General features: G+C 36.4%; 1 protein-coding gene across 3 annotated transcripts in view; it reads right to left on the bottom strand.

Annotated features, from left to right (window-relative positions):
• Nucleotides 1–18,316, bottom strand: part of tnr (tenascin R (restrictin, janusin)) — a 248,174-nt gene that overhangs the window by 131,093 nt on the left and 98,765 nt on the right. For all 3 annotated transcript variants that reach the window (XM_048163014.1, XM_048163016.1, XM_048163015.1), the window contains one exon: nt 2,991–3,023. The gene's annotated coding sequence lies outside the window, so the exon portion shown is untranslated. The remainder of the gene's footprint in view (nt 1–2,990; nt 3,024–18,316) is intronic.

Below are 18,316 nucleotides of genomic sequence, written 5' to 3'. Positions count from 1 at the left end.
GAACAAGCAACTTTACAAAATTATAATCACGATTATTAATTACGTTTATTCTATCAAAAAGAGTAATGTAATTATGGCTATTTTGCAAGTTCTTTACCAACCTACAATTCACCCAAAAGGCCTGTAGGTGGCACAACGACTTAATTTAACCAACTATGATAACTTCGTTAGATTGTAAATCAATACAAAACATGGTTTTGGTGAGCACTTTGTAATATGTATTCACATTAGATTTTAAAGCAACAAAATTCGTTTGCAATAAGACAAACCAGATTCAAATTGCCCGGCAAATTTGTAAAGCAAAGAACAATCATTTCTAGCTGATCAACATTATGAAAACTGGTAAAACCTTTAGGAACTTCAAAAGATAAAACAGCGAAACTCCTAATATTACTTCCAATATTTCCAAATTATGTTCATTTTCATAGAGTGGGCCAATATCGTGACGATTATTTAAAATCAATCGGGAGAAGCAGATATCGTTATCGTGATTAAAATACGATTAATCGTGCAGCCCTAATTTAATTTCATTTGACTTGACATTTGATATTCAGTAGTATTCTTGACATTTATTCAACAGTGCTTTTGATCTGCCTGCATTGACACTATTCTTTAAAAGGAAAATTATATACCAATTATCAATGTAAAGCTGCTTTGACACAATCTGCATTGTAAAAAGCGCTATATAAATAAGGGTGACTTGACTTGACTTGACATCAAGAAATCTTATAAACAGTAGTGTACTTTGTGTGAAACTAGCCTATGTGAAATATCCATCTTCTATAATTTGCTTTCGGGGACAGCCACTAATTTTTCCGTTTCACTCTTCATCTGGGCCCTGCTCTTTACCAGCAGTCTCTGAGACATTATCAAGACCTGACAAAGTGCCCCAGTCTGGGTCTAATAAAGATCCTTTATGAGGCTGAGTGCATTAGCAGGACTTAGAAAAAGCAGTGGACTCTATTGATTTCATGCACAGTGCGGTGTTTTTACACTTCCTCTCTATTTGTAATCACATACAGGCTGCAATTGTTTTCTCTAGCGTGGGCCACTTATGACGCTTGTTTTGTGAGAGGTGTTCCTTTAAGTGTGACTGGCATGGGGAGTGGCCAGACAATAGGGGTATTTTTCCACCTGATTGTCTTTATGTACATCTCTTATATACAGAGGCAGGGCCGTGCACAGACCTTTTGAGGGGCATGTGCTGAAACTGAAAAAAAAGGGCACGATATATATATATACACATATATACGGGGTTTCAGGGCTTCTTTAAAAATAATTACAACAGCAATCTTCTGTGAGCCATGTGTTTGAAGATGTTTGACTTCACTGTGATCCAGGGATGTCCCTCTCAACACATTAATACACACACAATGCATTCTGCATTATAAAATATAAAGAAGCACAATGACCTGATGATTCTGTAATGTTTTTTAGTTCCTACAACATTACTGTAGTAAAACCATGTTTTACTATGTTTATACATGTGAAGAGCGGGGAGTATACAATACTAGATTAAAAACATTATCTAGCGAGCAAATACATATTAACATCGTAAACATTAACCATACTGTGTGACCATATATAATACGATTAAATGTTAATGAATTAAGTGTATGCAGATAGCCATCATAAATCAAAGAAGAAATTCCTTAGAAATATATTTTACCTAGCTGACGACGGGGATCACTCAGTCGCTTTTTTGTCAAATTCAAATGCAGTTACGCCGGGTTTTTGACCAGCGAATATGTGCAAATGTGCCATTTGTCCGTCATTAAAACGATGGCATCACATTAGGCTACGTGTTACGTCGTCATCAATAGGTTATGAGCGCTCAATTTTTCCTGTTGTAAAATACGTTTGGCCACAATCTCAATTTATAAAAGATGTAATACTACTGTACTGTATGCACAGGCTATTTAAGGCTATTGTAGGCTATTGGTATTGGCTATGACTTAGAAGGCAAATGCTAGCCCCCTCCCTGTCTCTTCGCTGCCGGTCTCAGGCCTCAAATGCATAAAATATGAAACTTTATAGACATACTAATGTTTCTTTCATAAAGACAACGTTGTAGCCTACTTATTCAAACAACAAGATATTTATTTACTGTAGCAAGACGTTCAGCTGCTCTGCTGTGGAACTTCAGTTCGCTGCACTCAGGGGGCGGAGTTAAGAGGTTTGACTGACAGTTTGAGCGGATCCAAAAAGATTCTGTCACAAGCTCTTTAATACCTTTATTAGGCTAAATATATTTGTAAATGTATTGATTTTTTTCAAGAAAATTCATTGATTTATTCAAGAAAATAAATAAAATAAAACACCTCCAAAAAAAAGGGCACTTCGGAGTGTAAGGACAAAAAGGGCATGTGCTCTGCACAGGTTGAGCCCTACCTGTGCACGTGCCTGTACAGAGGCAACTAAAATGATTGTTAGGAAAGAAGGGAGGTGAGCTTCAGCATTGAGCGATGTCTTTGCATTGATTTAGCACCCTGGACAGCTACTTAGAGATCAGCCATTAAACAGCAAAATCAGCCATTAAACAGATTGGGATTCTGTTTTGTTACATTGTATGCTGCTATTTGCATCAACATTGTTTTTGTCGGAGGACCAGACAAAAACACTTCTTTGCAATGAAGGATTGATAGTGATAAAGATTCTCCTCACTGACCTTTCAACACTGACCTGATGCTTTTGTTACACTGACAAGAAAGTGCTGCCTATTGCATTGAACCTTCAAATTCTTTGCTTTTTTCCACCACCATCAACTTGCATTTGGTTTTTTTTATCAATTCTTTCTTAATATATGTAGTAAGAAAAACTAAGTAAAAAAAAAAAACAACAACAACATGTGATGCATTCTCTAACAGATTTGGTTTTGTACTTTTTGTTAGAAAATGAGCTATTAAAGGCAAAGCATATATCAAATTGGATAAATGGATTTCATTTTGCATTCATTAAAAAGCACTGAACATCTTTCTCTTCACACTTACCCTCTGATGCTCTGCAAAGTCCCCAGTGGTCTTCTGAAATAAGAAGAAAAAAAATAGCATCATAATTATTTTCATCAAGCCATCCAATGTAATGATTTAACCTTTTTCTCAAATTGTCAAAGGTGGAAACTCAACCTTTTAAAAGCGAGTTGCATAATATTTCAGTCATTTTCATAATTCATAACAAGCACAGTGAGAACCGTACTGTAACACAAATATCTGAACAGTTGAAAATAAACATTAAGCTCTGCCAGACGCCCCCAAACCACCATTTGATGCTCTATGTCGTTTGCTTTGAAGAGGCTGGTTCTTTGGTTAAAAGGGTCATAAAAGCATAACAACACTTGGACACTGGTTATGCAAATGTAAGCATGTTAGAAACAGAAATGAATAGAATAGAAAGGCGTTACATCTAGTGCAAATCCTTCCTGTGCTAGCAGTCTTAGGAAAGGCTTTCAGTTAGACAAAGTCTCTATAGTTTGCTGAAAAACACATAATTATGCACTATTTTTGTTCCCCTTATAAATGTTTCTTTTGAGGGAGAAATTACCAGTGGTTCTTCTGTACCTAATAAGCAACGTCTTTCATTTCATAACTAGAGTGCAAAACCATCCTTCATTTAACAGTTTCTCAAAAAGGCTTCTCTTTTCTACAGAATATATTATTGGTAAACAACACCATGCATTACTGCAAAATACATTTAAAGTAAGCATTACAAAAGAGATAAAAACAACAATCTGGATAATATATGCAGAATTATGTGGCCCCGTTAGTTTGTTTGGCGATGGTCTACAACTCAGGAGAACCTTAGCAACTGTCATATGAATATGATGCTGATGATTTATAGGAAATGCTTATTACAATAAATCTCTCGATGGCCTATGCAATCTACTCATTAGCCCAAGTTTGCGATTTTTTTCATGTATTGAATAACTGACATTATGAATAATTAATTTTTCATACAGACAAAGATGATATTAGATACTGTTTTTATTAAGCGTTTGTGCAATCCATTAGTGGTGAAGAGTTTTCACCGACTGTTGGCATCGGTGGTTCCATGAAGAAAATAACATCCATGAAAACCTTCCATTGCACAAAATGTTCTTTATAGATTATTAAAATCTTTTTCACAATAAGAAAAAAGTAGTTATTTTAAGAACTGTTCACTGAAAGGTTCTTTGGGGAACCTTTATTTTTAGGAGTGCAGGTTGCATAGTTACACAAATAGGTAGCAAAAAGTCACTGTCTTTATGAGTGAGTCATTGAGTCATTCATTTAACCTATTTGTTCAAACAAGCTGATTCATTCAGGAACTAAACAAGTGTGTCTTTTATATATGAGTCATTGAATTATTTATTCGACCAATTAGTTAAAAATGCATGAAACACAACTATTGCGTGTTGAATGATTCTGTTGTGGCTTTTTATTAACTGTTTGTGTTGGTAGAACAAAAACAAAGTAAAGTGATAATTAAACAGGATAAAGTTATCACTTGATCGACAATATCACACTCGCAATGCTGTGATAACCATGCTTATATTTCTCAGATGATTGTCTGGTACTGTTTCCACTTAATCATAAATAATTTTATTACACTTAAATGTGTTTAAATTATTTGTTGGCTTAATTTTTAAATAGATAAAATGCGGACTGAGACAGGATGTCATATATTCCCTGAACTTTGGTGTGAAAGCAGAGGAATCAATGACACTTTTTAAACCTTTTTGACCCTCAAGGCAGAACAGATCTATAGACAGCACATTAGTCCTCTGTGATGACAGACGTGAGTTTGAATGATTAATGGTGCATGTGGTTGAAAGAAAGACTTATTGATGTGACCTTTAAATGCAGGATTTAGGTGCAAATGGAATGACATAAAACTGCAGGACTTATCCCTCCTGATATTTCCATATCATCATCGTCCTTGCCAGGAGAATAGAATAGTGTAGGCACAGATGTGGCACAGATGTCATGCACTGAATGTGCGGATATATTGTCAGTTAAGTGTTTGTCGGTTTCTATCAGCAAATGACAATATTTTGTAACTTAAATTTAGATTAGATTATAAAAACTGGTATCAAATAAATAAAGAAATAATTAAATATAAAGGGAGATCAGGGATAGTTGTCACATTTTTTACTCCACTGAATATTTATCAGGGTATGTCAATTTATAGACACATACTGTAAAATCAAAAAAAGCTAATGAACATTTTTATAATTCAATTATCATTCAACAAAACAAACAAACAAACAAACAAAAAAACAATTTAACCCATGTTGACCTTTTGTCACACCATATGAGATACGTTGTCTGTTGTCTGTTTCTAAACAGAAAAAAAAAAAAAAAAAAAAAAGTACATGTATTCGTCCTGAACCGTACGGTACGGACATCATGGTTCGATGCATGCAAACAGACGATGAATACAGTCAGTCACTGGTGATCCATGCTCCAATCCAGAAGGGGGGCGTGCACGGTTATACAGCGCTGTTTGCTAACCGCCACAACAGGAAAGAAAGAGTAGAAGAAGAACAGCGCATACACAAATGACTTGAGCGCTTGAAAACAAAGTCCACTAGGTAGTGCGCACGTCAAATGCGTCATTCTGTGCTTAAGGACAAAGGAAAAAACATTTCGCGCACTCAACTGTGTGTGAAACAGAGCAGGGCTTACGCTTTGAATGTTTAAATATAAATTAAGTGGAGCAAATTGTTACACTCCTAATGCACAAGTTTTATTTTTCATTATTCTATTTATATTGTACTTTTATAACACAAGATGATTTTCAGTTTTGTAGCGGATTGTGATCAAATACCTATTGTTTTTTATCAGCCCTGCAAAAAAATAAAAGAAAAGAAAAGAAACCTAGCATGGTGGATTTGTGGATTTGTGCCTTTGTCTGGTAACAATTTAGTTTAGGGTCTAATTCCTACTATTAACTAGTTGCTTATTAGCATACTAGTATATTTGTTAGTACTAGGGATGGGCATTTCAAGCAAAAATAATATTCGAAAATCGCTGGGAATTATTCGATTATTATTCGAAAATCGCACCCCTCCCCCACACAAACAGAGAGAGGGAGAGAAACCATTCACGCTTTCAATCTGTATGATATTGATAAACTGTTTAATTCATTGAAGAATATGCTGTCTTAACTCAAGCTATATAATGATTGTAATGTGCTAAAACATATTAATATGTTCGTTAATATAAGTGAAAGTAAAATCCGCATGGCCATTCATAACGGTGCGAAGCATAGCGAGCGTTTTCAATTAATTCCTACGTTGAGCTTCCGTAGGAATAAACTGAAAACGCTCGCTCTCCGCCAGTGGACTATCAGTGTCGCTCGCTCGCTCGCAGCGTTCGCCTTGCTTTTGTCCAGTCCGGCACCTTATAGTGGACACGCACCATGAATGACCGGGGGGATTTTACTTTCACTTTCAAATTAGCGCCAATTCGAGAGTGGTGACAAGCGATGATACCGATGTTTTTTCCTGAACACAGGCAACACCGACTAACGCAGCAAGCATTCCTCAAGCCATATTGATTTTAGGCTGCCCAAATGCGTTCTATCATTGTGAACAGCCTGAATAACAGCACGTGTGTCGTGTGAACATTGATTTTAACGTCTCTGTTATATGCCACCGCCACGCTTGTCTATGTTCTGCTGTTGTCTAAGAGTTGATTGACAGCTTTTTAGGTGCGTTATTGGCAGCGCGCGCGCAACCCTCTGGTTACATGAACTTGTCACCATTGAAAACATGAGGATTTTTTTAAGACGACAATCGCACAACCTATTCGTTATTCTATAATTAAATCAACTAATCGAATATTCGAAAATCGTGACACATCCCTAGTTAGTACTTATAATAAATGCCTAATTCTGCATGACCATATATTCTACATCCCATAATCCAACCCAATACCTAAACTACCTTAATAGTAAACTATTAATAAGCTATTAATTAGCAGTAATTAGGGGTTTGAGGCAAAAGTCATAGTTACAAGTGAGAATGGGACCCTCAACTAAAGTGTGAACATTTTTCCTACTGTACTAAAATTGTACCGAACCGTGACCCCAAAACTGAGGTACGTACCAAACCATGACTTCTGTGTACCGTTACACCCCTAATATATAATATTTAAAATACACAATTTGTGTATAAAAAATACTGACAACTTGCCCTAATAAAAATGCAAACAGGTGTTTGAAACTAAAATAAAAATGCAATACTAGAGAAAACAAATTTGTTTGGACTCAAAACCTTACAGATACTAAAATACAGTCCTTGTGAATTAGCTCCAATTTCCTTAGATATATTCAATATAAATGTTAATCTTAATATAACAACCTACAAACCAATGAATTAATAAAATACTGTATACATTCTAGACTGTGTGAACAAAACCTTTTAACTTCATTTCAAGGCCCCGGTTTATTATCATAGCCATGCATAGGTTTTATATCCATGTACTTACAGTAATCTGTGTGATGAACTTTAAAAAGATAACCAATTAGTCATCTTAATAGTTCAGATAATAACTCCATACACGGCATAATAGCAGCAAATAGCATTTCTAGAAAAGTGTATACTGTGATTTAGGCTGATGGGATTTTAATGAGTCACAATATCTACTTTTTGCCTCGAAAGAGGCTGACAGCAGACATTGTCTTCCCACAGATTTAATGTGTCATTACGACACAGGCATATACCATGTTGTAAGACTCTCAAGAGCAGCTCATTCAAACAAACGCAGATGCTTCCATCTGTTAAGCTCATATTTACCATCCGTCTCAATTCTTCTCTCTCTCTCTTCTTTCTCTTCTGTGTGGGCAGTTCAGGTTAGTATTGATCGGGGCACTCCTACCCCATTCGTCAAGCTCTCCGCCACCGTCTGCCCCTCTACAGCTCAAGGACCCAAAAGCTTGGGGGTCCTGGGATTTTGAATAGGTCTGTATGGCCTTTTTCTTTGTGAGATACTGATGATCCACTCAAGTGGTAATGTAAACAAAAATGCACTCTCTCTCTCTCTCTCTCTCTCTCTCTCTATATATATATATATATATATATCTATATCTATTTTCTATGTGGACTATTTAAAAAGGAAAGCAGGAAATGTCAGCTGTTTGAAGAGCTGTTTAAAGGTCATGTAAGCAGAGTCTGAAATGGCACTCTGTTTTCTCCAGTAATTATACTTCATTTAATCATTTATTGAATGCCTTTGTCCTCTAGATCTCCTTCTGACAATTGTGCTTGATATATAAGTTTCTTTTAAATATCCATATGTATAATTAATGGCAAGCCCTGTTGTATATGGCGATGAATTGGAAAGTTTCTGCAACAAAGTTTTCAATTGCCATTTAACCTAGCTAGAAATAGTGTTTCCCAACCTTTTTTGTCTTTTGTACACCCACAGCCCCATCAGTAAAGCTCAAGTGTTTCTTTATTTCATATTTCATATCAAACAATGGTTTCAACAAAGGATGAACAACAGGAGGGCAAACCGTCTCTTTCTGCCATTACTTGCCTGATGCCTCCCCTGTGTTTTTGCTTATCTTTAGCCTTTGTTTGTTCCTTATCCTCTGCGATTCAAAACGTACTTTCTGTATAGTTGCATCCCCTTCAGAAAGGTTTAGTTACTTGCAGCTTCCAAACACAGTTACAGTCCTATCAGCAATAACATGGCTGAATTCCCAAACCATAATTTGACAGTAACACATATTTAATAAGTAAAACCACTCTTCCGCAAATAATTAATGAGAAAATCTGCATCCTTCATTAATCTCAGTCAATTTGAAAAACAAAGCTTTGGTCTTTGATCCATATTAATGTTATGAGTTCTCTGCTAAACCAATCTTTAGAAATTAAATCCCCACTTCACCAAAGTAAGCTTCGAAGTTTTTATTTACTTATTTTTTGGAGAGAGAAGGATGTTGTGTTGATTCGCTTAAGAAGAACTGTGATTTATTGCAAAGCTGAAAACTCGGCTATAGATAAGAAGAAGAGGATTTTATACAAATGTGTTTGCGGACACACTGACCCACAGTCCCTTGAATCCCTATAGTGTGCGTTGCTGATTAGTGATGGCTGAGCAGTAGAAGGTGCTTTTATAATTCTTGCATCTCAGAAGACCAAACTGAGAATTTGCACTCTGAGTTTTATTTAAAAAAAAACTTGTCTGTTCAAAGAGGATTTGACAAAAATGACAAATTCATGTTTGATAGGATAATCCCAAGGTACTCCATCATGGGTGAGACATGCATCATTTCTCCTTTGAAAATCGGAGGTGAGGCATCTGCTACACTCCTCAGACAGCATGAATCCCATGAGTACCTCAAAAAGACAGTGTTACACTCTTTCAGATGAAAGCCTTTTGCTCAACAAAGAGAAATTCTTCTTAAAACTTTTTAAAAGCCTTCTTTTCATACAAAAAGAAAAAAACCTGTTATAGTGTCAGCTGTTGTCACAGTCAACAAATTGGTCAACAAAACTCATTCTGGTAGATCTAGATTTATCCCATTATAGGCAAGCTTATCCTGATTGAACATTTTCTTTATGATTTTTTTCTTTTTGCTTGGAAAGGTTGTGTGCAACAATTTGAATTGAGACTAACTTTTAAATAGCAAACAGAATGCAGAAATGCAGTTTACATTTTAAATAGAATTAAATAGAATTCTAATTCAAATACTTTTTTCATACTATAACTAATTTTCAAGACAAACTTTGAATGTTGGCTTGACAAAATCTTGTTTGAAAGTGTTCAAAGTAAAAACATTTAAAAAGCCTTTCCTGTTTCTTTTTGACTATTGCTGTGTTCAAAATCACCCATATACCCTTATTCACTATTCCCTACATTACTCCACTAATATAGTCCACTGAAGGAGTGAATGAAAACGAGTGAGTGAATTCGGACACTGAGTGCACTGGAAGGGTTGCCGCTTTTGCATAGTTTGTGCTTGCTGTTTAACATTTTAGCAAACTGGCAGCCCCAGTATTAAGATGAAAAGAGTTATCTTGAACTCTGTCATGGAAACTAGCATGCATAAACCATAATTAAACAATTTAATAATCAATTAAAAAGGAATTTATACCTGTATGGATATTATTCTGTAGCCACATTGGATCAGCGGTTTTGGAAAAAGGTATGGATGGATGATTCAGCTGCGGCGCCATCTTCAGGCGTGACACGGGAATTCATTCAAGTTCAACACGCAACTCTCACGAGCGTACATCAGTTGTACACTCGTTATTGTGGTGCATTGTGGGATTGAATGAGTGCAACCGATAACATCCAATATGGTTTCGGACACCACTACAAATGGATTTCCCCTCAAATAGTGCCCTATTTAAGGGTATAGGTGCCGATTTCGGACACAGCCTGTGTTCCCATTCATCATCTGTTTGAGTACACTGTTACTTTGAAACTCTCTTTTGTGTTGTTTAATTAAAGTTACTTTACTATTTTAATGGATATACTTCGTCATCCTTTGTGGACTAAGTTGTGACAAATAGATGACTAGTGATACTGGAAACATGCAAATAAAACAAAATTTGATAGCAGCTATCTAAAAGTGTAAATTGGTTGGTTGGTTGGTTGGATGGTTGGATGGTTGGATGGTTGGATGGATGGATGGATGGACCGACGGATGGATGGATGGATGAAAGAAGTCTACACATAGTGCTGTGTAGTCAATTCACTTTATATTCCAAGAACTGAAAGTGCTTGGGAAGCCAGTACTGCAATTCTAAATTTTGCACAACCCTCTACCTTGGTAAAGGATTCTGGAAGCGAGTGCCTTAGTTGGAATTCAGATAATGGGCTAGGACATGCACTCAGGGAAAAAACAATGGGTCCTGCTACAGTAATGTGATATAGTGATGGCTGGACTGTATATATTTATTTCCCAGGCCTCTTTGTCATCACTGGATGCTGCTGACCTTGTGTACGAATCTGTATCAGTGAGCACAGTCTTTATTTCCAAGCTTGAGAGAAAGTGTGCTCACTGGTCACCTTTGTAACCTTGCTCCAAATGAACATGTCCTTTCCTCGACAGAGCTCTCTTTTAACGCTTTCACACCTTAAAGTGATAGAATCAGCAACAACAAAAAAGAAACACCTTTTCTGGGTTATGAGTATATAGTTAAAACACTGTACAAAAATGATGTAGTGTTATTGACAGAGACTGTATTGTTGAATGATTCACCACACAGATCTACTGATGAACTGTTTGTTAGATCTCATGACAGCTAGTTCAGCAAGGAATCTTGGGGTTATATTTGATGACCAGTTCAGTTTCAGAGAACAATCAACAACTGACTATAAGGATACTTTTGACTTAAACAGATCAGAAGCTGCATACACATATAAGCTTACTCCAAGCTTACTAACTGCCAGTACATATGGCAGAGGCGAAAGCAGTGTTAGACCCTCCAGCAAAGCAGAATTTGGATGTTTCCCTTATCTAACACACCAGAATTAACACATTAGCTCATTAGCAGTGTGTTTTCATGATCTGAATTGGGTACATCAGATTAGTGAGACAACTAAAAGGAGAGCTTTAAAACAGAGCTTGCGCCAATGGTAAACTGAACGAACATCAAACGCTAAGTGATAATCTTAATATAGCTGTCACCAAATTACCTGCCGTGTTACCTGATTAATATTCATGAGCCAGGCTGACAAGCTATGTAATGTGTTCCCCACTTTTCAATAATTCCTAACAGCTGTTAACCCTCCAGGGTTGTCCAATTTTTAGAATTTAGAATGAATTCCAGCTCAGTTCCTGAAATTGAATAGAGGTAGCAAACAGAACACTCAATTCAATTTTAATTAAATGTAACTTTGATTGATTGATTGATTGATTGATTGATTGAATGATTGATTAATTGATTGATTAATTGATTGATTGATCGATTTTCTTTTGTGGACCAGGATGAAAAAAAATTGAACTTCCTATATGGGGTGTGGCCATTTCAAACTTCAGCTCTCAAACTCAGAGATGTTCACGAGTCTTTTATCTGGAGTCCGAGTCAAGTCTGAAGTCTTTAAGCTGGAGTCCGAGTCATGTCTGAGTCAAGTCTGGAGTCTTTTGTCACGAGTCCGAGTCGAGTCTCGAGTCATTAAAAAAAAAAAAAAAAAAATCTCAATCAAATCCTATATTTTATCCTAGATGTATTATATAAACAAAATTATATGATCTTTCTATAATCTGTTTTATTTTGAATTAAGGTCCTATGATGTAAGGGATAATGTACATCCAGTTTGTTACTTTATAATCCATTACAATGTACAAAACAGTCGTCCTGGCAACACGGGTAGTTATTTTCAATACAGTCGCTAAACGGACACAAGATGGCGCCAGTGAGTCACGGTTTGTTATACAGCAGTTTGTTATACCGCTTCGTTGTTATTGACGACAGTCATTATTAGAAAATATCAAACCTCGGAATGTTTAAGAATGTCAATAGAAAACTCTACACATGCTGATTGTGATACGTTAAAATATGAGCTTTAAGTAATAAATGGATTAACATCTCTTTCTATTTCTCTCTTATGGACACACATTAAGAAATAGAAAATCTGCAAATAATACAAAGATTGATAAAACGTAGTGCTAGATTTAAAGTCTAGATTTTTTTTTTTTTCACATTTTAACAGGCTGGCAATTCAAAAGAGCCATGCAGCTACACCACAGTATAATAGCTAGCTGTGTGAGTTAATGTGACTAACCTTTGTGGATGCGATGTCTCATATAATTTGATGATGTTGTTCCGGTGTCTTTAATTGTTTTCCCACATTCTGTGCGTCTAGCCGATCTGACATGATAATAAACCCAAACGAAAGAACATATGGCACGGTTGCTCCCGTCATGTTGCATGGGACTCTTATTATGACATTTCGGAGTTTATGCGCACGGACATACGTAATCAAATTCTATGACAAGAGTCCAATCTACCACGACACGTAAGGAAATATATGTGACGCAGATATTATAAAACCATTTAAACACAACACAAATTCCTTATTTATTATATCTGTAGTTAAGGGAAAAAGACTTGAGTCGTTTTTAAAATATTCCGAGCCTTTTGTGCCGAGTCAAGTCTGAAGTCATTTCAGGTCGAGTCCGAGTCCGAGTCTGAAGTCTGTTAAAATGCGACTCGAGTGCGACTCGAGTCCGAGTCTCTAACTTGAGTGCCCATCTCTGCTCAAACTGAAAAGGAAGCCACATTTCCAATCCTGAATTATGCTCAAACCTTGAGCTCCCCCAACCTGATGTAAAACCACTTCTTTGCCAACAACACTGCAGCCAAGAATACAACTTCTCCAAATGATGATCAGGTGCTGTCTGTGGCTGAGATTAGCAGACAATGCAAAAAGTCAACCTATGAAAATGTATTGGCCCAGATGGAATCCCTGGCAGGGTGCTGAGAGAATACCTTAGTAAGCTCTTTGATGTCCTCTCAGATATCTTCAACACCCCGCAAACACTGGCTGCTGTGCTTACATTTCAAAACTACTACAATCATCTTTGTGGCAAAGAAGTCAATGTTAACATCCCTTAATGATGACTACTGCCTTGAACTCACACTCGTCCTAATCAAGTGATTTAAACAACTGGTCATAACCCACATTTGGACCTCAATCCCACCCACACTAGTAAGCTTACAGCTAGAACTGTTCCACTATGCGTAACATCCGCCACCCACTTGGTTATTTCCCAACTGCACAATAAAAACACTTCTGCTTGAACGCTCGTTGACACCAGTTCATACCACTGACACTAATTGGCAAACTCTCAGTGTGAAAAACAAGCACCAGCCATGAGAGTTTACAGAGTGCCTGGGAATTACATAGAAAATTATACAAAAGTGAGGAATTAAATTATTATTTTGTTATTCAGTTAATTTGTTTAATTTAATTAGGGCTGGGCGATATATCGCATGCGACTGTCACGCGCATTTCGTCAGTAAAGCCGGTTCCCTGATTACCGCTAAATGGCCATTACCTGCTTTCAAATGGAGCCGTAGATCACTGACAAGCTACGCAATATCGCGTTCATTATCGAAGGCGATTCATCTGCGATATGAACGCGATATTGCGTGGCTTGTCAGTGATCTACGGTTCTGTCTATTAAATGCCGCTCCATTTGAAAGCAGGTGATGGCGATTTAGAGGTAATCGGGGAACCGGCTTTACTGATGAAATGCGCGTGACAATCGCATGCGATATATCGCCCAGCCCTAAATTGAATTTTAATTTAATTCTATTTTTTTTTTTTCAATGATTTCTGTCATACATTCTTTTGAGAGAGTGTCGCAATAAGCAACTTAAGTTACTTAGGAAAACAACTTATAAATCATATTTGTTATTTGAAAATGTAAAAATGGAGAAACTTTTCTGATTGGAAGGTTTAAGGGTAGGGATAGAAAATGTCATTAGCTCAGTCATTACACCTATGGAATGTCCTCATAACGATGAATACCAGTGTGTGCGTGCAAACTTGTATTTATTACTTTGTTATACAGAACATTAAACAGATACGGAATACGGAATCTAATATGGAATCTCTGACTTTAGTGGACCCCACAAGAACAAAATCTTTTGTATGAGACTAAGGGCGTTTTCATACCTGTAGATAAACTGCATTGTTCCGAAACAGAGACTTAATTTGTTACAATGTTGCATTTTCTTCTTGCTTCAGTTTGCTTTCACAAGGCAATATTTCAAAGCGTACCAAAATGTGTTTATGCAAGTCATATGTGTGTACAACTGCCCCCTTATTGGTCAGAGTTTGCTCTGCGTCATCCATTAAAATGATTAACAAGTTCACTTCATGAGCATATTGTGGCTTGTTTAGTACCTACTGTTAATACACACGCAAACAGCCATCATTCCCGCTGTTAAATTATGTACTACATTCATACTAATTCAAGCGTGATCTCTCTGGATCTCCCAGAGCTGTCTAATAGACTAACTGTGTCGAGACACATGCAAACACTATATGAATGTTATAATGCAGCTAGAGCGGGAATCAAGGCTTCGTCGGGACAGCGTTCTTGCACAGAGAAGTGCGACTACACAACATTTAAGATGAAGAGGTTTTTAACTGCAGTAACTAATGTGGGCACTCACAGAATCAAACACTGCTGAATTTTATATAAGACATTTCCCATTATGAATATGATATGATATCATTTGGTTCATTGGTCCATTGGGTTGGATTGCACCACAAGCGAACCGCCCGTTTGCAACGAACCACGATTGCCGTGTTCACACATGCCTAAACGAACCGAGCCAAGAGAAAAAAAAAAAACGTACCAGGTTCCAAAACAAATGCTCTAGTGTGAAAACATAAATGTTGACTCAATATACTATTGTCCTTCCCTACAATATACCTAAACTTACCCGTCACAGTAACCTGACGTAATTCTAACAATGTTTTAACATTTAACATTTTATATATAAGATGTCATATGGGGTTGGGGGGGCTGGACTGAAATGACAATAGCCCATTTCAATCTAGCAAATGTCCTTTTTTTATACAGTGGCAAAGACATAGCAATGTCTTCGCTTTCTTAAAAGGCTCAGAATAATAGACATGACAGGTTTGTGGCAGTACATGTTTAAGATGTAACTTTAAGTTAAAGTTTAGGTGCGTTCTGATTTGCTTGTGCACTATTATGCAATGTTTTGTAGTATAAATAGTGGCGAAAAAACAAATTGTCAAATGTTGGACACTTCATGCACTCAACAGTCGCAGCTGGACTCCAATGTTGAATGACAAAAGAACCTTATAAAATTCATACACTAGATGGTTGAGTACATAGTGTATAAGTGCACACTGTATAATGCGTCATTTGGGACATAACCTATAATTAATTTTGCCCAGTTTTTTCCAAACATTAAATGAACACACTCCATTTAAATAATTAAATAAATAAACTGTGAGATTCTGCAAAGTCTAATATTCTCTTAAGACAATGTATGACAGAAATCACACACACACACAAAATACACCAGTTGTACCGAGCCCTTTGAAGCAGAAGTAACACGACATGATCAGAATGTGACAGCAGATTACACTGCTGAATTACGGGAGGAGCTTTGAGAGATTTGACTTGTTAAACCCCACTTTGCTTTTAAACTTGTGCATCTGAGTGTGAATTTCTATAGTTTAACCTCAGTGTGACTGACATGATTATAGGCTCTGTTTAATAACAGCAGAAGTTTCTGTTCCATCTATTTGAATTTGAACAAACTAACTGGCATTCAATGCACTAAAGAAGCCATACAAATACGACTCTCTCTCTCACTCTCTCTGTACTGCACAGACCCATGCAGTTAAATATGCATGGAAGAAAAACCTCCAGAAAGATCAGGCAAAGTTATGCAGGGGAAATATGAATGGAAAGGAATCCTTAACTGCTTTATATAGAGTGGGCATTAAAGACTTGAGCACATTACATTAATTGGGCAGTTCTCAGAGACCACAAACACAGACTGTGAAAAATGAAAAACTGAAGGAAAGCCAATAATATAGCAAACACACCAGCAACTGTTGCCTTTAGTTCATGGAGGCCTTGTAATTAATCAGTGTTCAAGAGGGTGAGGATAATATTTATGCAGCCAAAATGTCACAGTTACTTTGAGGCACTGAATTTAATTCAGCTGAGATTCAACCAGGGCGCTCACGCAGTATAAATACAAATCTAGCCCTGGGCAACTTTAAAATTATGTTAATAAAATGTGAAATATGGCTGTGATATTTCCTCTCGGTTGTGACAAGGAGGTATTTTTCTTTGGCAAAGATTGGCTTTATGGAGTTTATGGAGTGAATTCTAAAACTCCATCATAACTCAGTGCTCATTACTTCACTAATGAACACGCGCTTCTTGAACTGTTGTATGTGTGTAGGAATGTAAGTGAAATATCAGCATTTCTCAGGGCTCCAGAATAAAAAAAAAATACTATTGAGCTACACGGCTCCTTTTTTTAGTTGCTAAATATCATAATCACTCAATCAAAATCAGATTTCAGAAGTGATTCATTTCAATAAGCGCACATCTTCTTAATTTAGCTTCTAACAGTGATTAATGAATTAACATTTTATTATAGAATATGACAATTTAAGTTCTAAAGTTATAAAGGTGTTTTTTTTCTGGTTGTATTCACTCCCCTGAACCTGATTGTATTTGTGCAATATAAATGTTTCAGCCTTGCAACTATGCCAAACAATAATCAATAATATTTTTGTATAGTATTTGAATGGTGAAATTATTATCAATGCGTCTTCTAACATTGTCATGTGAACAGTAAGGGTGTTCACACTTGGTAGGTTTGGTTCGAATAAAATAAAAACAAACTGGTGCGATTTCTTTGTTAAGGTGGTTCATTGGAATATATGTGAACGCTGCCATCTGAACCTAGTGCACACCAACAAGGAATGCAACACGGACCAAAGACATCTAAACTAACCAGAAACAGGACATGACGTCACAAGAATCGAACCAAAAAAGAACAGAATGCTCAATACCACCTTGTTCTTCTCATTATAGGACCTCTGCTGCCCATTACAGTTTGGTACAGGTGCCGGAACCGGCAACTTCCTGCAGCAGATCTCAGTTTGTGCGTAAAAGAGGACTTCCTGGTGCTGTTTTGACTCCTTTTCACATTTTATAAGCTCTTTGTGAGTTCTCAGCTGCTAAAAAACACCATCACATGTACGCACATACAACGAGAACGTTTAGCCCAGCACACAGCATTGTTTTTTTAAATGTTCTGTAAGTTCAGTCACAAAATACAGTACAGTCCAAAAGTTTGGAACCACTAAGATTTTTTATGTTTTTAAAAGAAGTTTCGTCTGCTCACCAAGGCTACATTTATTTAATTAAAAATACAGTAAAAACAGTAATATTGTGAAATATTATTACAATTTAAAATAACTGTTTTCTATTTGAATATATTTCACAAAGTAATTTATTCCTGTGATGCAAAGCTGAATTTTCAGCATCGTTACTCCAGTCTTCAGTGTCACATGATCCTTCAGAAATCATTCTAATATGCTGATCTGCTGCTCAAGAAACATTAATGTGTACAATTGTACAAAATATTTGTGTACAATATTTTTTTTCAGGATTATTTGATGAATAGAAAGTTCAAAAGAACAGTGTTTATCTGAAATCTAATCTTTTGTAACATTATAAATGTCTTTACTGCCACTTTTGATTGATTTAATGCATCCTTGCTGAATAAAAGTATTCATTTCTTTAATTTCTTTTCAAAAAAAATAAAAATAAAAATTCGTACTGACCCCAAACTTTTGAA

This window comes from Megalobrama amblycephala, linkage group LG17 (genome assembly GCF_018812025.1).
Source record: "Megalobrama amblycephala isolate DHTTF-2021 linkage group LG17, ASM1881202v1, whole genome shotgun sequence".
Taxonomy (NCBI): domain Eukaryota; kingdom Metazoa; phylum Chordata; class Actinopteri; order Cypriniformes; family Xenocyprididae; genus Megalobrama; species Megalobrama amblycephala.
This window is presented reverse-complemented; position numbering and strand designations above follow the sequence as displayed.